Source organism: Arachis ipaensis, chromosome B09 (genome assembly GCF_000816755.2).
Source record: "Arachis ipaensis cultivar K30076 chromosome B09, Araip1.1, whole genome shotgun sequence".
NCBI classification, from domain to species: Eukaryota; Viridiplantae; Streptophyta; class Magnoliopsida; order Fabales; family Fabaceae; genus Arachis; species Arachis ipaensis.
The window spans coordinates 26,103,905-26,111,164 of NC_029793.2; positions in this window are offsets into that span (position 1 = coordinate 26,103,905).

The window sequence follows — 7,260 nt, forward strand, 5'->3', positions numbered from 1 at the left end:
TGTTTCATTGATAGTTTGGAATTTATAGTATATTCTATTCTTTTTATCCTATTTGATTTTCAGTTGCTTGGGGACAAGCAACAATTTAAGTTTGGTGTTGTGATGAGCGGATAATTTATACGCTTTTTGGCATTATTTTTAGTATGTTTTTAGTAGAATCTAGTTACTTTTAGGGATTTTTTCATTGGTTTTTATGTTAAATTCACATTTCTGGACTTTACTATGAGTTTGTGTATTTTTCTGTGATTTCAGGTATTTTCTGGCTGAAATTGAGGGACTTGAGCAAAAATCAGATTCAGAGGTTGAAGAAGGACTGCTGATGCTGTTGGATTCTGACCTCCCTGCACTCAAAGTAGATTTTCTAGAGCTACAGAACTCAAAATGGCGCGCTTCTAATTGCGTTGAAAAGTAGACATCCAGGGCTTTCCAGCAATATATAATAATCCATACTTTGGCCAAGAATAGACGACACAAACTGGCTTTCAACGCCAGCTCTCTGCCCAATTCTGGCGTCCAGCGCCAGAAAAGGATCCAAAACCAGAGTTGAACGCCAGAAATGGATCAAAACCTGGCGTTCAACTCCACAAATGGCCTCTGCACGTGTAAAGTTAGAGCTCAGCCCAAGCACACACCAAGTGGGCCCCGGAAGTGAATTTATGCATCAATTACTTACTCATGTAAATCCTAGTAGCTAGTTTATTATAAATAGGACCTTTTACTATTGTATTAGATATCTTTGGACGCCTGGTTCTTAGATCAGAGGGGCTGGCCATCTCGGCCATGCCTGGACTTTCACTTATGTAATTTTAACGGTAGAGTTTCTACACTCCATAGATTAAGATGTGGAGCTCTGCTGTTCCTCAAAGGTTAATGCAAAGTACTACTATTTTCTATTCAATTCATCTTATTTCGCTTCTAAGATATTCATTCGTACTTCAATCTGAATGTGATGAACGTGACAATCATCATCATTCCCTATGAACGCGTGCCTGACAACCACTTCCGTTCTACCTTCGACTGAATGAGTATCTCTTAGATTTCCTAATCAGAATCTTCGTGGCGTAAGCTAGAATGATGGCGGCATTCAAGAGAATCCGAAAAGTCTAAACCTTGTCTGTGGTATTCTGAGTAGGATTCAATGATTGAATGACTGTGACGAGCTCCAAACTCGCGATTGCAGGGTGTTAGTGACAGACGCAAAAGGATAGTAAATCCTATTCCAGCATGATCGAGAACCGACAGATGAATAGCTGTCCCGTGACAGGGTGCGTTGATCATTTTCACTGAGAGGATAAGATGAAGCCATTAACAAAGGTGATGCCTCCAGACGATTAGCCGTGCCGTGACAGGGCATTGGATCATTTTCCCGAGAGATGACCGAAAGTAGCCGTTGACAATGGTGATGTATCACATAAAGCCAGCCATGGAAAGGAGTAAGACTGATTGGATGAAGATAGCAAGAAAGCAGAGGTTCAGAGGAACGAAAAGCATCTCCATTAGCTTATCTGAAATTCCTACCAATGATTTACATAAGTATTTCTATCCCTATTTTATTAATTACTTTCGAAAACTCCATTATTACTTTATATCTGCCTGACTGAGATTTACAAGGTGACCATAGCTTGCTTCATACCAACAATCTCCGTGGGATTCGACCCTTACTCACGTAAGGTATTACTTGGACGACCCAGTGCACTTGCTGGTTAGTTGTATCGAAGTTGTGACATATTATAAATGTGTAATCACGATTACGCGTACCAATTTGCTCACGTGCCAGGAATAGTTTGAGCCTGGACATCACAATTTCGTGCACCACAGTACTATACATTCAAAAGAAATAAAGTTGCTGGCATGTAGTCCCATGCTTCAGGCAAGACGTTTTGAGGCGTACAACGTCAATGGGTACAAGTTTAGAACTATCACAAAGGAAGACGGGCTAAAAATCCAAAATAGTGGAGTTTATGTCTCATCCAATACAAAAATTTATACAAGCATGCGTGACAATAGAGTGGTTGTTAGTGATGTTCCATATTATGAAAAAATTGTGGACATAATCGAATTGAACTACAGCTGCCATTTCACAGTGATTTTGTTTAGATGTATTTGGGCTGATACAACTACGAGCAGAGGCATCAAACAGGACCATCTGGGCCTTACCAGCATTAATTTCACTCGTCCGATTCACACCGGTGATCGAGAAGATGATAAACCGTACATATTGGCATCAGAAGCTCATCTCGTGTACTATGTACGTGATGAATTAGATCAAGAATGGAGTGTAGTGGTTCATGTAAAACCACGAGACTTGTATGACATAGGAGGAGAGAATGAAGAAGTTGAAGCTGCTTTTTCTCTACAGCCCGGGTTGAACATGTCAGCGGCAGGTGACATCAGTGATTTACAGTTGGCAAGGGATGATGATATAAAAGACCCAATAAAAGATGTTTCTAATAACATCGATGATGTGGCATAGTGAAAATATGGAAAACGTGTTCATCATTTATAGAGAATCTGTGTGTGTTTAATAAGTTTAACATTGTTTATGATGTACGCAGTTTGCTGGTTACATTACTATCTGTGTTTTCGTATTTGAATTAAGTTTTCATTTCTTGTTGATTTTCATGAATACCACCAGTTTCTCATTTCTTCCAACGATTGTTGCTAGCAAAAGTTAGTTTTCAAGGCTTTGTTGTTGTCATCATCATTGTTGTTGTTCTTAGTCTCCAATGAAAAAAATTTTGGTATCAAGTAAATTGCGTTGAATTATAATATTGTTATCATTGACCCAAATAGTTAACATAAAATGGTGTTGTAACAGGAGAAATAAAAACGGATGATTTCTCATCATACTGTGCAGGCACAACATTCGCTAACGAAATGGCTATGGCCTTTCCATTCTCTTCATTGGAACATGCAATTATGGTTGCCAGAGACATATGGTCTCGTAAGTTGAATGTTATTTCCTCGGGTTCTTACCATCATAGCTGCCTTATCAGGGACTGCAGTTGCTTGTAAGGATCACTTGGATTGCTACCCCTTTGATGAAGGCGTTTGTTGACTCTTCACTCTTGGGAACAATAATAGCAATGGTTTCATAAGCTGTGAACTCATCTTTAGTCTCTCACATGTAGGCGAGTGAGTGACCCAATGGAGGCTATATCATGACGATCTTGTTCTAACGAATACTTGGAAACGACGAACGAAGCTACTGTGCAGGTTTGTTCATTAGCCATACCCTTAAAAACTTGAGTTCAACTATATTTGAATAATAAGTATTTTAAGTTGATATATGATTACAACATTTAACCAATGATAGTTGTTACGTTCATGCTAAAATTTGTAGGAACTTCATGAATGGGGATCAATGTACGAGGAGGAATTTGGATATGTTTTTGTGACATTTGTAGTTGGTAGGATCTCTGAAGACATACTTGCTGAATTAAAGGTTAGAAATAAATTTCTAGCATAGAAAGTGAATCACAGAGACACAATATGCTTTACAAAAAAGACCATCAACTATACATTTTATTATGATGCAGACGCGCTTTAATAACACGCATGTTGTTGAGTTGGAAATTGCTTCAAAAGAGGAATTAAAGTATATAGAACGTTCTATTAGAGAGCTTCTTTCCAAGAAATCTGTCCAAACTACCAATGAAGGAAATGGTAATTGTTAATTTTGTATTTGTTAATGTTTAAAGTTCTCTTCCCATAATTTCGCAATTCGTTTTCTTAATTACTAGGTAATGACCTGGAAGTTATCATTTTCTTTTAAATAGATTTATGTTGTTGGTTGCATGTACATATATTTAGTGTCAGCTGAATATTCAGGCGAAATAGTTGATGAGACTCTAGATGGGGCAGACACTGATTCAGAAGACGATTTAGATGCTATCTCCTCCTGTGGATATGATATCTCCAGGAATGTTGAGCTCAATAAGGTTCCAGAAGAAGACAATGAAAATTTATACACCCAACATAGAGAAGATGACGTACATGCTATAAAAAGGGCTTCGATCTGAACAAAAAGCCATGGTTTGGAGATGACTTATCAGATCCTTTATCACATGACTGTAGTAGATTTTTTACAGAGTATTTCTGGCCAGGTCAATACGATGTTGATGAGAAATTTTGAGTCAATGATTGTTTGTCTACTTTAGTAATTCTGATTTTTATGCTCTATTGAACTTTGTTTTGACTTTATGAATTCAGACATTCACTTGATTTTTTCTTTACCATTTATGTTTGAATACAAACTCAAAATGCGCTAATAGTACAAGAGAAAACCTTATTCATAAATTTGTATACAATATTAATTTATAAATATTTTTTAATTAATGAATTATTTTTTACGTAACACAAAATCGAAAATTTATTTAATCATTAATTTGCAGTGTTTGAAACATATTTTTCATAAAAAAAATAGCGAGGACTAGAATAGATTTAACAAGGCAATGTTTAAACAAAAAAAAAATTCAAGTTAAAAATAATATTGCAGCGGTTGGAAGAAAACCGCTGCAAAAAGAGTATCAAAGTATATTCGCCAACTCGACATTTTGCGGCGGTTACAGCAAAATCGCTGCACAATAAGAGCTTTTGGTAGCCTCTCCCAAATCCGCCACAAGAACTGCTGGCATGTTCTATTTAGTAGCGGTTTAAAAAAAACACCGCTAAATATCCATCGCTATCTGCCGGTTTTCTTGTAGTGAATAGCGATACCTATTCTGTTTCAATCGTCAACCAACACTGACAAAGATTGATGGCTTGGTTCAAATATTGGGTGAAAGGCTTAGGGCATAGCTTGAGGAAGACGATACGTTTTGGAGCGAAACAGAGAGATATGGTTGTTATGAGAGGGGGTGAGGCTTTGCAATGTTTTGAATCTCTTCTGGACACTAAACGATGACGCATCAAGTCTTGGAGGCCATTCAATCAAAACTGCATCGTTTTGTTTATGTCCACGCTGGCAGTTAACGGAACACGTCAGAGAACGTTAGCCACCTCAGTGCAGGAGATGATGGAAGGACGAACGTAAACATGTCCGTTATCTTTCGGGGATGACTTTGATTAACTTTATCTTTCGGAGATGAAAATGGAGATCGAGGTATCTTTAAGGGATGATTTTGACTATTAACTCAATTACAGAGGGATAGAATGATTGCTCAAGAGGGTATTTTTGTAATGCTAGCACAGAGGTAGAATGGTAATTTTGCCAAGGCCAATGATCTTATTACTAGAAGAATTACATTATGCCAACCTCGTATATCAAGAAGACTAAGAGTTTGCCTCAAGTGAAATTACATCAACTTGGAGTGCAACGAACATGGTTTTTCTCAAGTTACTTGGAGTGCAAGCAATCATAATAAGTTTTCTAAATCAGAACCGCTTCTAGCTAAGTTCATCACATTTCAGATTTGAAAATTACTTGAAATTCTAGTTGATTTTGATTAGACTTCTCATCTTTTGTTTAAATTTGAAGTAAGATAGTTTAGATTTAAATTTGACTTGTTTCTGGTCTTGTCAAATGATTTAATTTGATTTGATTTGATTTGATTTGATTTGTCTAGTGTTATCTTTAGGAGTTTAAAATTTAAAAAAATCTTATCTAATCTATATAGGGTTAAGTACGATTTTGGTCCTTATCATTTTTTGCCAAAAATCAAAATCGTCCCTAATATTTTTTTTTGTATTCAAAATTGTCCTTAATATTGAGGTTTTTTTAAAATCATCATTTCCTAATTTTTGAAAAAACAAACCCTTCTTTTTCCCACTCATCATTCTCGATTTTTAAATTTCTCTCAATTTTTCCAATCCTTCATCATCCCTACTCTCATCTAACCGCACACATCCCCAAAGTGAAAGAAATTGAGGAAATACAAATTTAAAGTGAAGAGAAAAAAAAGAAGGCATCTTTGTTGTGTTGTTTGTTATGAGAGAAGTGTGGGTTCGAAGGTCATTGATTTTGAGGGAGAAATCCTTGGATGAGTAAAGTGTGGCCAATTCAGAGAAAGCAAAAACCAATTTGAGCAGCGTAAAGATGGAATTAGAAGGATCTTTTAGAATTTGGAGCTCAAGATTTGATATCATTGACTAGATAAAAGCGATGGTACCGGCGATGTCTCCGACGACAGTGAGGTCCTTCGTAGCTTTGCTCTAGTTTTGTGGTGGGTGTTGGATTTTTTCTTTTGATTTTGCTTCTTTCCAACTTAATTGTGCACTTAATTTTTTACTTTTTCGATTTTTTTTCTAAATATTTTTTGTGGTTTATTCAATGTGAGTATCAAGAAATCAAGAATGGATGGTGTCCTACTGTTACTCCAAGCTCAAAATAAAAATCATACCATTGCACTTAGTTATGATGAGAGTTGGGAAGATGAGATTGGAGAAACCGAAAGAAATTGAAAAAACGAGAATGATGGTGAGTGGAAAGAAGAAAAGTATATTATCCAAAAATTAGGAAATGATGATTTTAAAATAAAATTTAATGTTAGAAACAATTTTAAACATAAAAAAAACTTAGAAACAATTTTAATTTTTAACTAAACTCATAAAAATCATTATACTTAACCATATATATATATACCTGTGGTAAGGTTAGGTTTCAAGACAGCAGAGTGAGCGCCATTGAAGGACTGGAAGCAAGCTTCACACCTTCCACAACGGCAACTACTCCTTTTTTTCCGGTACTGCTTGCTGAGATCGGCATAAAAGATAGGGATCGGATGGAGTTCCTTATTCTGATCGTTTAGAGGGCGATCGCGGACTCACTGAATGTGCCAGACGGGGCGAGCTCTTCCTCTCGAGATCGTCAACTTCGACTCCTGTAAGCCATAAAGCGACGGGCTAACCGGCACCCCGGATTCTCTTAAGGTCGGGGTTGATTCTTGTGGTTCTGGAGGATCCAGTTACCTGCTCCAAATGCTGATTCCGCACAGGTGGGCTGAGTATTGTTACAACTCATCCTTCCATTGGTATGACTCCATTCAGAGCTGTGTATGTCCTTTGGTCTGCTCGGGTCATTCCATTGATACGAACCGCCCAAAAGCGGGAGAGAAGCGGAACGGACAAGTCAACCAGAGCATCCAGTAGCACCACGCCAGTGGATTAAGTAGTGGAGTTTTCATCCAGGTTATATATATTGTGTATATGATTTATGATTTTTATTTTTTTTTCAATTTTTAATATTATAAAATAATTATAACATTCATGTTTGTTAAATATATGAGGGTGCATTATTTTTTATTTTTGTCATATTTAGAT